Genomic DNA, 14,937 nt, shown 5'->3' with positions numbered 1-14,937 from the left:
AAGGGCGTGCAGCGCATTCGCTCCGTGGGGCCACCACTGCCCGTCCCCCAGACACTTCACCTTCCCAGACGGAAGCTCCTGGGACTTGCCCGGCCTCCTTGGCCTTCACCCCTGAGGGCAGATGGAGGGGAGGCAGCTGCGTGTCTCGTAGTGGCTGTCAGAGACAATCGTCCACTGGTCTTCTAAAGGTCCCGTGGAAAGCGCATGGCAGCTTGGTGGCGGGCAGGCAGACCCGGGACGTGGCAGGGTGGCCCATGGGCCCAAGGCGGGCTGCAAGCTGACCTGTTGGCCGGACGAGGCCCCCCCGCTGCCCACCTGCGGCCGGAGGGCCGGGGCACTGCCTTGACAGCTGAGGGGGTCTCACCTTCCAGCCTCTGGTTGTTGTTGGCTGCACCCGGGCGGGGGGCGGGCCCTGCAGCCAGAGAGGGTCGAGGCTCACGAGGGGCCACCTGGACCTCATTATTCTTAAGTGGTCCGGTCTGAGAGTGTGGGGGAGGGGAGGAAGAACTGCCCACCCCACCCCCTCCCAGCCAGCACTTTGGGAGCTCCACAGGGAGTGGACAGAACCAGGGCCCCCAGAGTCTGGAAGGGGCGCCTGCAGACAGCTCAGCCCAGCAGGGGAAAGGCCAGCAGGATGAGGCAGGACGTCAGACCCTGGTCCTTCCCTGTCTCCTGGGGCCACCCCGTGCTCCCCGAAGGTACGCCAGGGAGTTTGCAGTCAAGGCCACGGCCAGCACCTGACCCTGGGAAGAGCCCTCTGGGTTCCCCCCACCCTCCTGACCCCAAGAAGACCCCAGCCAGGAGGGCGCTCAGGGGACCCTGTGCCAGTGAGTCGTGGTCTCAAAGGATCCCCTCAAGGGGCACGCCAGCAAGCACCTTCGGCTTCCAGGAGGCCCGCTGTGTACCCTTGTGGGAAGGGACTGGGGTCTGGGTATGGGGGCCCCCCAGCATGAGCCAGGGCGAGGCTCCCAGCTCCCACCCATGTGGATCAGGGGCCTTGAGGGCCCGCACTCTGGGCTTCGGGTGGGAGACAGGCTGCCTGGCAGGGCCCTGGGGAACTGGGGACCAGCTCTGTACCCACTCAGAGGGTCCTGCACGTCCATGTCCCCCTGTGTTCACTCCGGAGCACAGAGGAGGATCCCGGTTGCCCCCAGGCTGGCCATAGGAATGTGCAAAATGGCTACTGCTGGGGGTATGCGGCCAGGCCCTTGGCATCCTCACCCCGCGTTTTTACCCACTGAGCAAGTAAATACACAGTAAGTGAAGCACGGGCAGGCAGGGCCAGAGGGATGGTCGATTCTCTCCTTTCTCCTTAATCCCTTTGGCTTAGGGTTTCCCGGCCTGGACAGCCTGTGGAGAGGAAGGCTGCCCAAGGGCACGTGGGCATCCGTCTGGGGACACTCAGGCAGTGACCAATCCCTGGCCACCCTGGGCGCACCCTGCACTGTGAACCTTTTCCCAGGCGGCAGCCGGGCGATAGGGGAGCAGCCACAGTGGGTCCCCGAGTCTGGGACAGACGGTCCAGGATGGACTTGGGATGGAGACCAGTGTGTGGCCATGGCCGTGAGGGACTGAGGAGCACCGGCTGGGACAGAGGACCTCTTTACTGTCCCCTGGGCAAGCCATGGAATGCCAGCCTCTCCCCCAGCAGCCACCTGGAGACAACCTGGGCTGGAGCCGGCACGGCCACCACCGCATCTCGGCTGTCCAGTTTGGGACAGGTCAGTCCCCAGAGGTCCAGGCTGTAGCAAGTCCTCGAAGAGCCTCAGGGTCGTGCCAGGCACAGGAGTGGGGGGGGTGGGAGGGGGTTGGACAGCTTACCATGGGCGTTGGGGTGCCGCTCGGGCTAGCTGGGACACCGGCCCTGGAGGAAAGGGCTGCCCTCATGGCCACCTGCCCAGAGCCCACTCTGTGGGTTTCAGGGCACCAGAGCCCCACCCAGAAACACCCGCCCACCCCCAGACGGGACCCCAGAGCCAAGCGTCCCTCACGGCCCAGGGAAGAGCCCACCTCTGACCCACAATTCCACCCAAGTTCAGTGTCTCCCCTGCCCACCTGGCTTCCTAGGAGATGGGAGCAGAGCCTGTCACTGCCTGCCCGCCCCAGGCCCAAGGGGTCTGGGGGGAGCCCCTCTGTGCAGATAAGCCCGCTGGACATGAGGCTGCTGCCCGGCCTGCTCGCAGCCTAACTGGCCTTTGGGGTCAGCGGACCTCACAGGGGGTGTGCCCCTGTGTCACCTCCTCTAACCCCCTGTCCCGACCCCGCGGAGCTGGGAGTGTGGAATAAAGCAAACGGTTGGTGCCCAAGTCCTGGCTCCCCACGTGGGTCTGTAGCCCACAACGAAGTCGTGCCTGTTTCTGGGGCTTTCTCCAGGTGTTCTCCGGCCCCAGCCCAATGGAGAGGGGATGGCGGGGCTGCCACCCACCGAGCTCGGGGTGGGAGTCCAGACAGTGGAGGGTGCTGTGGCCCAGCTAGCTGGGGTCCACACTGCCCTGGACAGCATCAGGCCCTCCTTGTCCTGAGAGGTCAGCTGGAGGTCCTGAGAATGGAAAGGGGATGAGGGAATGGCCCGGGGTTTCTAGAAAATTCTTTCATATCTCTTCTGATTGAGTTTCTCTAGACCACTGAGCCCCCTGGGACGAGGACCCCTTCACCTGGGCACCCACCTCTGGCCATGGGGAAAACACTGGGCCCCAGTCCCCAGGGCCCCGCCCTCAGCCTGGCAATGGGGGTGTTCAGCTGAGACAACCATCTCTCCAGAACCCTCCCCACCCTGCCCCTCTTGTCTCCTGAAGAGGACAGAGCCCGGGGGGAGCAGCCGCAAGCAGGGGACGTGGCCCAGAACACCCAGCCCCTCTGGACACCTCACACACTGGTTGCCTTCCCACCTCGCCAGCCTGGAAGGACAGACACTTGTCTGCCCTAGTGTGCTGCCTGCCCGCCCGGCACCTGGCACCAGGCACGGCCTCAGGTAGCTGAGGGCCTGGGCACGGCAGGGGCACACAGCGGGAAAGAGGCTGTGCTATTTGGCTGCGCACATAGCACCCCTCTGTCCAGCCTGCGTCCGGCCCCCGCTCTGGCCACGGTCCCTGTGGCAAAGGTCCCAGTACCCCCAGCCTTCTCTTTTTCACTCTTATGATGTGGCCCCTTCCCTGAGGCCCCAACCGGTCCCCCCTGAGACGCCCCACCCTTCCAAAGCCCCCTCACCTGTGTGCCCTCTCCCTGTGCTCCACCTCCCAGAAACTTTCGCCTCCTTCCTGGTCCTATCTCCACAAGGGCAAGAGGGACAGCAGGCACGCAGGCTCCTGCACCATGGCCCGGGACGCTGCTGGCCACCTCCCAAGGAGGCTCGAGGAAGTGGCCTTGTGGGTGGCCCTGTGAGTGGGTGGCCTGGCCCGGAGGAGCGGGGAGTCTCTGCAGCAAGCACGCGCCTAGGGGTGGCCTCGCCCTTGGAGCCAGGCAGGGCCACCTCCAGCAGGGGCTTGCCCGCTGGCGCCTGAGCTTCCTGGCCTGAAACAGCGCCCCATGCGCTGGTGGCCGCAGGCAAACCGTGCAGAGCCTTGGCTTGGACTCGGCCCTGCATGTGTGCTGCTGTACCTGACCCTGTGACCACAGGGTCCCCACAGTGGCCCTTAGGCCACCCTGCCTCATCCAGGCCTCCCAGAATCCCAGTGAGACTGGACATGGCGCCCATGGAAAGGTGGTTGAACTGGGTGTCCAGGAACAACTCAACAACTGGCCAAGGGGGCCCAGGCCTTACTTGAACAGGGCTCCCATCCCAAGGGAAGAGCTGGCCCGTTGTCTGCAGCCAGCCCTCTGGGGCCAGGCTGCCCACTGGGCTACAGGCAGGTCTGGGGTGCCCCCCTCTTTGCAGTTGCGCCTGTGTGGGTGGTGGGAGGCAGCAAGCCCAGCTGGGAGGGGAGGAGAGGGCACACTGGCTAATCCACCCCCTACAGGGCAGGGAGGGCTGGGAGGGACAAGACCCAAGAGGAGGAGCCTGGGAGGGGTGTGGCAGCATGGCGGGGGGCCCACATGGGGAGAGGGGGCTGTCGCCATGGAATTGCGCCGTGCACCGCCAGCCCAGCTCTGTGGGGTTTGCAGAAAGTGCTGACCTGCTGAGCCCACGGCCAGGCCCTGAGGGGACAGGAAAGAGCTCGCTGCCTGGCCCTGGGCACTGCTGACCCGTCTCCCATTTCCAGGGCACCAGAGTCACCAAATCTGCCAGCTCGGTGCCAACTCGGTGCCCAGGACGGGCTCGCCGGGACACTCAAGGCTGGGCTGCCAGCCTCATGGGTGGAGGGGAGACACCCCCAGCTCCCCTGCTCCCTAGTCCGGCTCCCACCCTGGGACCTTCCCAGCACCTCCTCCAAGACCCTGGGCGGCACATCTCTCCACCCTACATGGGAGCCCTCACCCCCTGCGTTTCCTCGTCTGTCCCCAGTTCTCCCCGTGGAGGAAGGCCACACTGGGCGTCCTTGGTGGCTGAGGCTGCAGGGAGGAGTGTCCGAGGAGCCAGAGAACAGCCCCGAGGCAATCTCCAGGGCCTGTCGGGGAGGAGGAGGGTCGTGGGCAGCAGGGAGAGCCCGGGTGTGTTCCCTACTGGCCTCCATGGCCCCAGCCGGTCACTCTCCAGGGGTGGGAGGGGAGGGTGCGAGTGGCCCATGCCCAGGTGTGAGATGAGAGATGAAGAAGGAGGAGCCAGCCCTGAGGCCGGGATGATCAGGCTGGGCTCTGCCAGGGGTCCCGGGAGCAGAGGGGCGGGGGGCTGGGAGGGCCAGAGGCAGGCTGGCTGGTTCTGAAACGGTGTGGGGCAGAGGGCTGGACCCCAGCGTGATGCTTTTGTGTGCCGGCCCCACGTGGGGCCCCACAGAGGTCACCAGAGGAAGGGGGGTCTCGTGCCTGAGACTCACAATGCCTGGGGAAAGTGGGGTGCACTGAGAAGGGACAGGCCGCGAAGGCCCCCCGGGTCTGGAGGAGGCTGAAGAGGGAGGGGCCGGGGCCTGTGGGGAGCCGGCCCCTCCTTGTGGGGACAGGGGCATGGAGAGGAGCTGCAGGGGGCCCGGAGGTGCTCTGTGGGGCTGGGAGGTAGAGCGGGGCCTGGGGGCTGTGCTGAGGCTGGCCCCCCATCCTACAACATTTGGGGGTGAGGCCGGGCCTCACGTGGAGCACGGTCAGGAGGACCCTACACCGGGCTGGGTGTGGCATGTGAGGCCCAGGCGAGTGCGCTGCGCAGCCAGCGACGAGGACAGGGCCAGCCTTGCCCTGCCAGTGGGCAGGGTGGGCGAGCAGAGCCACGGCACGCAGCCCCCCATCCCCGCCCGCCCCACCTCCAGCCTGCCCACTCAGGGGCCTTCTGGATTTCGTCAGGTGTCACAGTCATCTGGCTGGGACACAATGAGGCAGGCCTGGGTCAGCGGGGTGACCTCTCGTGGCCCCGGCGTTTGGAAATCCCCAAATCAAAATGACCCAACAGACAGTCTTAAGACTGAGTTTTCCAAGCGGGCCCCTTCAATAACCCAAGGGCCCATTGGCCAGGCCCTTCCAGTGACCGCTTTCTGCCGAGGGTAAAGCAGCTGGGCCCCAGGACTGACTGGGGCAGGAGCGGCCCCCCGGCCAGGGCCCCTCTCGGAGGGCGGAGGGCGGAGGGTGGAGGGGGACAGCCACAGGAGACGAAGGACCACGCTCGACCCAGTGCTACCCCCACTGTGACCCCGGGCCCACACGCCTGTCTCCCATGGGGCCAAGGGATAGGGCCTCCGGCAGGACTTGGGAGGCTGGCGGGGGTCCCGCCGGAGCTGAGCCGGCAGGAGGCACACGTGGCCGGAATCCATAACTCACAATCACATTCTTGGAGCGGGTGTGGGGAGGGGGTCCCTCCTGTTCCCAAGTTCAAAGTCTGATGTGAACAGACCTAACGCCCTTCTTGTTCCTCCCCTCCAGGTGTTTTCTGGAAAAAAATACTTTTCAAAGTACATGTTGAAACCTCGGCACGAAAACAATGTCAGAAACCAGTCACCTCCTTCCCAGAGAAAAGACACAGGCCCGCCCTGCCTCCCGGGCTGGGGCGGTTGTCCGAGCAGGGAGTCACGTCCACACCGTGCGCTGGCTTCGACCTGTCTGCTGCCTGCCCTTAGGGGCGAGCTGGTCCCAAGGGCTGGGCCTGGACACTCCTGCTGTCCGGCTGGCCCAGGTTTCCGCGTGGCGCTCAAGGCCTCTCCCTCCGGCCCTCGTTCAGGCCTCGTGGCTCCCAGCACAGGGGTTTCAGGTTCTCAACAGCTGAGCAAGAAAGGACAGCTCAGCCCATGACCTTTCCGAGCAGCGTCCGGCTCCCTCCTGGCCCACAGCGCCGCCCTCAGGGGACATGACCCACCTCCCTCGGGGGACATGGTTCCCTGTCCAAGGCCCCGGCCCTGGGTCTACGGCAGCAGTCAGTTGCGGGGACCAAGTCTGGGTGTGGGGGTCGGGGGTTCCAGAGCTGCCCCGGTCAGCCCAGGAGCCTGGGCCGTGGAGAGGTGAGCAGAAGACGCCGGTCAGCACCGACCTCAGTGTCCCCTTGGTGACACAGACAAAACCCCGTCAACCCTTGGAGTTGGTCCCCAAGAGTCCCCAACTGAAACAACGCCTTGGCCTCAGCCCTTAGAGAACGGCCAGACCCCCACACTCTGGGCCACCCCTTCTTGGGGTCACTGCTCAGGCACCCTGGTACGGCGAGTGGGGTGCCCCTAGGTCCTGTGGGTGCCAGACCCCGGTTTCTGGGTCCGTTTTCTGGGAGAGAGGCTGGTGAGCAGGCGCTGGCACAGAGCAGTGGCCTGGCTCGGGGGCGGGGCCCAGCCGGCCCTCGGTCTCACTGTGCACGGCTACTGCCCCCATCAGGCGGCCACCATGTGGGGCTTCAACCTGGCGACCCTCCCCAGCCCGGCTCTGACCGGTTCCAAAACCCCAGTGTCCTGAGGGATGAGAGGAGCTATGGCGGGGTGACAGGGAACCTCCCCCCCAGTGGGCCCACTGCTCGGTGCACAAGTGACCCAGAGCCCCAAGGTCTCGCTTGCCAGAGGTGGAGACCCTCTCTTGATGAACTCCACCATCCTGGGGGTCCTGAATGGGGAGGGGGCGCCAGCCACCTCACTCCTGCCTCCGCCCTGTGCGCACGTGCCCTGGAGGGGTGTCCTGGGCTGGAGCGAGGCCAAGAGGTGCATTTCTTCTCCCAAGCAGGCTGTCCCACCCCCTCCAAGAGGCTGGGAGTCAGGGGGCCACTCTGTTGTGGGCTGTTTGCTGGCCCATCCCAGAGTTGCCGTAGCAACGCCATGGGTGCGGCGGGGAGGGGGGAGCCATGCCTCAGAGGTGATTAAGTGCGCTGTGCCCCCACCCAGATGGCCCCCAGCTCTCTCCCAGGACTCTCACCAGGGCCCCCGGCCCCGGGCTCCCAGCCCCCGGCCCCCAGCAGGAATGCTCCACGACCCCATGGGCAAGCATGTGTCCCAGCACGTCAGGCCTAGTGCGCCTGGCCGGCGCCTGCCCCTCCCCCCCCCCGCCCCCCACCTGTGGGCCTCACCCTCTCAGCCTGCCGCCGACCCGCCCACAAGGCCACCCCGTCCTCCCCCGGTCCCTCCTAGGGGCTCTCAGAGGCTTTCAGAGTGGCCCTGCTTCCCGCCCAGTCACTACAACCACGCTCCCTGTTCTGCACCCCGTACTCTGTGGGTCACTCCCTAGCCTTGGTCCCCCAACTGTCCCAGATGGCCACCCTGCTGCTCAGGACACACGGCCAGCACCCCCATCTGCGGAGGGGGCTGCAGGCCAGGAGAAGAACCCCGGGTTGGTAGGCAGGGGAGCCACAGGCCGGGCACAGGAAGGGCTTTGAACGGCCTGCGTGGCTCCTGCCTGGCCCTTTCCTGGGGGGCTCGGGGGCACTGGCTGCCTCCCTGACCTGGGCAAGTCAGGGAGCTCAGAAACTGCCGCCCTGGCTGGGTCATCTTGACGGATGGGGACAGCTGTGTCCCACCTCCCGAGGCTATTTTGGTTTCTGCAGGAGTGGGGGGGGGGGACTCCGGCATCTAGCAGGCAACTTGATAGCCTCAGACGGAGGGCGTTCCTGGGGCCCCCCCCCGCACTCTCTCTGGGCAGCTGTCGGCTCCCTCACTCCCCTAAGCCGCGAAGGAGGCTGGGACACATAGTTTTCCCATTTTGTACCAGCCAAGGGGCCAAGGTGGATTTAGCTGGGGGGAAGGGGCAGGGCAGGAAGGTGAGGACGGGCCAGGACCAGAACCCTAGCTGCTCCTAACCCCACTGGACCTCCTTCAGGACCGGCGGACACTTCCCACCAGGTGTTATTTTTAGGAGGCACCTTCTAGAATGTGTACGGCCTCCCTCTGGGGCCACAGGGACAAGTTCAGTGTGGTCACAAGCCAGGCCACCCCAGGAGCGAGCCAGGGGAGAGCTCAGCTGGCCCTGGGACTTGGATGCTGAAGTCCTGAGTGGTGTCCCCACGCCCTCAGCCATGCTTGCCCCCGGGCAGGCGCCAGGGAGCCCCCAGTAGCCCCCAAGGCTGAGCCTGGTGGGGCAGGACACTGTCCTGCTCGCCCTTCTCCCAGGAAGCCCAGGAGCACCCTGGGGCTGCCTGCAAAGCGCTGGGAGGGAGGGTCATGAATTCAGACCCTGAAGGGTGCCTCCCACCCCAGGTCCCCACTAGCCAGGCCTCCAGGGATGGAGGGAGTGTGAATAAGGAATGGGTCAGGTGACAGTGGGACTTCTCTTTTTCACAGGACAGAAAACCAGTGCAGCGGGGACCTGGCTGGTACCCCAAAATCACGGAGGGGAACAGGGGCATCCCAGATACCAGGGAGCAGTGGGGCTGGGGTAGGGCTGGCATGGGGCTGGGTGCTCTCTGAGGGTGATTCTGAGCGGGTGCCACGGACAGGGCCACGTGACAGGCTGGCTCCGGGCTGACAAGAGCCTCAGTGGCCTCACCACTGTCCCCGGGAGTCCAGGACGCGCGTGGATGGACCTGCCCCCCCCCCCCCGCCCCCGGCAGGACCAATGGCGCTTCCGTGGGCACGGCCTGATCCGGGGCCACATGGGCTGCGACCACGGGGGTTGCTCTGGGGGGTCGCCCGCTCTGCATGAGCCTGAACCGGCTCACATGGGGGTGGACGCCCCGCGAGCCGTCCCACGCTCAACCCCGGGGGACTGGGGCCTCCAGAGGACCTGCCTTGGGCACTTGGACAGCCACACCCAGCAGGGACAAAGGGTGTGACAGGCCATACGGGGGTGGGACACCACGGTGACTGACAGCCCCAGGGACAGAGACCCAGCCGACAGGGAGCTCCGGGCCTGGAACAACACTAAGACACATCTGCAGGGAGAGGCGGGCCGAGCATCAGGGGCCCGAGGCCCGGGGGAGGGAGGCACAGGGCAAGTCCCAGGGTCAGCCCCTGTGGGATGGGCGCCCCTGCCAGCAGGACCGTCTCCTCCCTGACCTGCGCTTTTGCCCCCACATTTCAGGAAAACAAAGTCAAGGCTGCAGCCGCCAGCAGCTCACAGTGGCAAGGCCATCTGCCTGGGCCCCGGCTCTGGCTCGGCCTCACACGTCACCCTCGACCCTCACGCAGGCCCCTCTCCTCCGAGGTCCCGACGGCCTGCTGGCAGCCGGTGCTCTGGCTGCAGAAACCACAGGACGACCTTGGGAGGCCACAGGGTGGACCCTTGGGGCCGCCACCCCACCCGCGCCCCCGTGCCTGCCTGCGCTGGCCGGCCTCCCCGATGCGGGGTTTCTGGGCCTTTGATCTGGCCTGTAACGGCCTGCCCCTCTGAGAAGCCGACACCATCCCCCCACCCAGGTCCCCAGCCCACGCAGGGAAGAACACCTGGACACCCCGCCACAGCCACAGCCCCCGGCTGGGTGCTGCGTGCCCCGGCCCCAGTCTGGGCACAAGGGGACATTCTTTGCTGCATTCTGGGCAGGACGTGGCCAGGCCAAGCTGCCTGGGGACACCCGGGGCTGCCCCAGAGACACACCAGCGCGGCAGGCTGTGAGGGCCCATGGGCCCTGCCCCCATCCTGGCCCTCGGCGTGGGCAGCCAGCTCTCTGAGGGTGGCTGGGCCGCCCCCCCGGGCACCACCGTCTTCTCCAAACGCTAACACTGGGCAGCCCTGCCAGGCAGCAGCCCCGGGCCCCCAGCAGCCGCTTCCCGAGGTTGGGGGCCACACCAGGCCTGAGCCCCCCAGCCGCAGCCTGAGTGAGCGCGGCACGGACTGGGGAGTGGGGTGGAGGGGGCAGCTTCGGGGCGCAGCCCGGCTCCCCCCTCACACGCATGTACACACATGCGTGCCGGCTCCCAACACCCCCACCCTGGCAGCTGGCGTGGGGGTTTATTACTGCTACAAATCAGATATCACACAGTTTGGGGCTGACGTGGCTTTTATAAGAATTATTTAGGGCCCTGGCCGCCGGTGAGTGAAGTCCCGGGGAGAACCTGGCAAGGAACACCCAGCTGTTCGGGCCGTCGGAATTCCAAACACTTCGTAAAGTGGAGGTATGAGAGGCCACACCTTGTTCTGTTTAAGGGGCGCCTCACCCCTGTTCTGAGCCTGCCGCAGAGGCTCCTGGGAGGCCCCTCCCCCAGCCAGCAAGGGCAGTGGTGGGGGGAGCCTCCTGCAGCTGCGAGGTGAGGGCTGCTGGGGGTCCTCCACGAGTGCCTCCCCCCTCCCCGGAAGCACCACCCAGAAGCCTTTGAGGCCCAGACCCTCTTGGTGCCCATCCACACACTGCAGAGTCTCCTCAAGCTTTCCCCACTGCCCTGCCCTGGCTCGCCACCCGGGTCTGCAACCGGTCAGTCCCTGGGGCTGCAGCAGCCACTCGGGGCCGGGCAGCCAGGTGCCCCCAGCACCTCGCAGAGTGTCACAGGGCTGGAGCAGGGATGGCGTGGTGGACGGCCCAGGGTCCCCGACTCCACGGCCACACATAGGCGACGGGGCAGTGGGGATGTGCCTGTGAGGGGTCCATCCTGTGGGCCCTGCATGTTGACCCTGAGGACATTTTGAGCCCTTTCATTGTCACCCAGACCAGCGACATGTCCCAGGACGTCCTTTCTCGGCCAGCGGAGGCCCCGGCTTTAGGACACGGGGTGAGGCCTGCAGGCTGAGGAACGGCCGGGGGAGTGGATCAGAGAAGAGGGGCTGAGCTCCATCCACAGGACAGCCCGCGGGGCACCCTGAAGTGGGGCTGCCTCGGGGATACTTTCGGGTGGCCCCAGAGCGGTGCCCACACAGGGAGGAAGGGAGGATAGGCGGACGGGGTTCCTGTGGAAACCTCCCCTCTCTCTCTCTCCTCCCCTCCAGCTGCCCAGAAGGAGGTGCTGGGCGACCTGGGACCTGCAAGCCCTCGTCCTTGCCGGAAACCCACACGGGGACCTTCTTCATGTGACTCCATGCAGCAGGGCAGGGATGACGAAGCTCCAGAGGGAGGGACAGATGAAGTGACCTGGGGACACCAGGAGCAGAAGGTCTGCCACGCACACCCGTGGGACCCCTGTGGAAGGGGCATCCCCTGGGCCCCCATCTGAGGCGGAACCAGGACCCTCAGAGCTGGGTGGGCAGAGTGCAGCTGTGTGCCTCAAGGGCTGCCCCCCAGCCCCCAGGGCCTGGCCTTGTGTGGGGAGGGGGGCAGGCTGGCCCCTCTCCCCCCTCATGACGTCAGGGCTCCAGCATCCGCCCCATGAGGCTGGGGCCAATCAAAGCCAGATGTGGGAGCAGCAGAAAAACGCTGATTATTTTGACTAGGAAAAGCCCTATTTACAAAGAAATAATGAAGTGATTGGGGGGGGACTGGTGTTGGGGAAGATCTCAGCGGGAAGGGGTAAATGCAGGTGCTGCACAGGTCGCCTGCTGGACCATGTGGGGAGTGGTCCTGGGCCAGCTGCTTCTAAGGCCAGTGTCCCTGGTGTCCCCACGGGTGTCTCAGGGTGTCCAAGGCTGAGCCCTGTGGGGTGCAACTCACTTGGGCTGAGCTGGATGTGGACCTGGAGAGAGGTTCCTGGGATGGAGACCAGGCCCCCGCCCCTCTCGCCCAGGAAGCCATGGCACCGTGGGGATCGGAGGAGCAGAGCACTGGGCTGGTGGGAATGGAGGGCATCCCTGACGTGTGGGTGCTCCTGCTCACGGCGGTGCAGGGCCCACCATCTGCCACAGATGGAGTCCTGGCGTGGCTCTGAGAGGGGACTTTGTGCCCCATAGGGACTTCAGGTCAGTTGCAAAGATGGGACAGGCACCCACACCCACTGAGATTTGGGGATCAGCCCAAGGCCCCCGACGTGGGAGAACCTGGCCACCAAATCGGGGCGGACGGTTTCGGAGGGTGAGAACAGAGTGCCCCTTCAGGGGCAGGAGGGCCTCGGGAGCAACCTACTCCCCCACCTCCAGCTCCCCACCCAGGTGGGGTCTCTGCGGGACCCACTGGGGAGACACGCCTTCCAGCACCCTCAGCAATGGGCACTATCTGAGTGGCCCCATCCTTCCGCAGCCGTGAGGACTTGAGAGATTTGGCAAGCCCTTTCCACGCAGGCTGCTTGGGACACAGTGGTCCGTGAGGTGGACGCAGCCTACGCCATCCGAGGCCACGGGGCCTTGGCCGAGTGCACTCTGAGGGGAACACTGCTCCCAGAGACGTGGGCGGCCCTGGAGGGTGCTGGGCTGAATGAGAGGAGCGGGTCAGCGCAGGCCACCTGCATGTCACCCTCGTCTGAGAGACACACAGCCCACACAGACCGAGCGGGTTGCAGGTGGCAGGGTGCCGGCCAGGGCTGCTGCGGAGCAGTGTGACAATGCTCGAGAACCATCCCGGTGGCGGATCCGCACTTTCAATGGGGGACCAAGGGCATGAGCTCTGCTCAACAAGGGCTTTGTCCTGCCATGTGACAGTGGAGGGCCCCCCCCCACGGCCAGATACCAGGGGCAGTCTCAGGCAGGATGGCCACGGTGCTGGCGGCAGGGTCCGGCACCACCCAGCACCTCACTGGCACTCCCCCGGGCCCCCATCCCCAGCTCCCAGGGGCAGGCTGCTGGGCTGTCCATCCGGCACGGCTGACCTGCAGTGCCCAGTGGCTCACCGCCGTCCACTCATTCATTCATTTGGTCCCTACAAGTCTGGATCCACAGGAAGGCACGGAGGTGGGAGACTGTGCCCAAGATCATGGTCACCCCAGAGCTGCCTTCATGGGGCCTCATTTCTTTACCTCCTGCAGCTTCAGGACCTGAGGGAGGAGGGCAGCGGGGAGCGTGAGCCCAGAACGCTTCGGACAGCCTCACAGTGGGGGGTAGGGTGTTGGAGCTCCTTCTGGAGGGAGCCAGGCATGGTGGGTGGGGTGGAGCCCTGTGGTGAGTCACTGAGGGGACTCCTTTGGAGACTACTTGACAAGCTGAGGTGGCCAGGCCTCACCTGGAGCTGCTGGGGGGTCAGGGGTGCGTCCATGTGGGCCACGGCTTCAGGCCTGAGGCCCGTGGGCTCTGGCCCAAGGGTGGGAGGCGGCTGGCCCAGCCCCCACAGCCCTTCTCCAGCAGGCCTCTGCCCTTCTGCCCAGGTCTCAACACTCCTGCAAAGTAAACAGACCCCCACAGGGCAACCAAGGTACAAGGGGTAGGGGCGGAGCTGTGCTGTGTGAGCTGTGGGCTCACCTCTACCCCTCAGCTGGGGCAGGAAGTGCCCGCAGGGGTCAGGGAGCCCCAGGGCCCATCAGCTCAGGGCCCCTGTCCAGGCTCCAGCCCCTGGGAGAACATCCTGCAAAGGTGGGCTCCCTGTCTGAGCCGGGAGCCTGGGCGGGCACAGGGCAACTAGCCAGCCCCTCTCAAAGGACTACACCTGGGGATGGGTGAGGCAACCCCCGCAGAAGGCCCCCCCCACACGCATCCCCTCCCCTGACTGACCTGCCTGGACCCTAACATTTCACACAGGGGCTCTGACGGCCCTGGGGCACGGGGGAGGCAGAGGGCTCTGAGGCTGGGGGTGTCCTCCTTCCTGGGCAGCGGGCACCCATGCCTTGGGGGCCCCGGGGCACAGCACAGGGGGGCATGGCAAGCCAAGGCTGCCGTGGGCAGAGCCATGTGGGGGCAGCTGGGCTGGAAGGGCAGCCAGTGAAGGGTGAGATTCCTCCCCCGGCCTTGAGTTGGGGTCCTCAGGGCCGCAGGGCCCCATGAATTATTTCTCTAAAGAAAACACCATGGCCGCAGCCTCCAGTCTACTTCTGGACCTTCCGTCCCTTTAAATCAACACCGAAGAGTGGAGTGCGCCCCACCCGTCACCCTGCAGGCGGAGGGGTGCCTGGCGCCGGCATCCTGTCCAGGTCTCCCCTGGGCGGAGGGGGTGGCCCAGCCAGCCCCCACTTGTTTCCCCTCACAGCCCCCGAGGAAGAGCAGCAGGGCCCGGACCACAGCAGGACAGCGATGTGGCCAGCTCTCTCGTGTGTGCCGCCCAGCTCTCCAGCTGACCTGCTTCTTGGCACCCCGTACTCCAACAGAGGCGTTCACGGTCCCGGCTCCCACACCATCCCTTCTCCTTCGCCATCCATGGAGCAGCCAGGCTGCCGGTGGGGGTGTTAGGGCACGGCTCGGACAAGTGGGGCTTCGGACAGGCCTGTGGAACCTGAGGTGCAGGGGACTGGACACCTGGACACCACAGCCCCCGTCATACCCCACTGGCTGTGGGCCAGGGCTCTGGTCTGGGGCCGCCTCCTGCCAGCAGCTCCAGGGCCTTGCCCTGCCTCCCTGTCTCCCCATCAGCACCTCCCTTGGGTCCCTCCGCAGCCCCTGCCCACTCAATACCCACTGGTCATGTGGAACCGGAGCCTCGGCCCAGAGGGCCTCTGGGCCAGTGTGGCTCCAGCCAAACCGCTGCCCCCCCATGCCTGGAGCCAGCCTCTCGGTGTGCCCGCTCGGGGCTGGGGTGTGGGT

At 66.1% G+C, this 14,937-nt stretch overlaps 1 long non-coding RNA gene across 1 annotated transcript; it reads right to left on the bottom strand.

Annotated features, from left to right (window-relative positions):
• Positions 1 to 10,506: 10,506 nt before the first annotated feature.
• Positions 10,507 to 13,841, bottom strand: LOC123478077 (uncharacterized). Its single transcript, XR_006653193.3, has 3 exons — positions 13,430 to 13,841; positions 13,080 to 13,244; positions 10,507 to 11,476 (listed from the first exon to the last, which is right to left on the bottom strand). It is a non-coding gene; the product is annotated as an uncharacterized lncRNA (long non-coding RNA).
• Positions 13,842 to 14,937: the final 1,096 nt, after the last annotated feature.

The sequence above is a fragment of the Desmodus rotundus genome, chromosome 5 (genome assembly GCF_022682495.2).
Source record: "Desmodus rotundus isolate HL8 chromosome 5, HLdesRot8A.1, whole genome shotgun sequence".
In the NCBI taxonomy this organism is placed as follows: Eukaryota; Metazoa; Chordata; class Mammalia; order Chiroptera; family Phyllostomidae; genus Desmodus; species Desmodus rotundus.
Note: the sequence above shows the minus strand (reverse complement) of the source record. Positions and strands in the feature narration are given on the sequence as shown.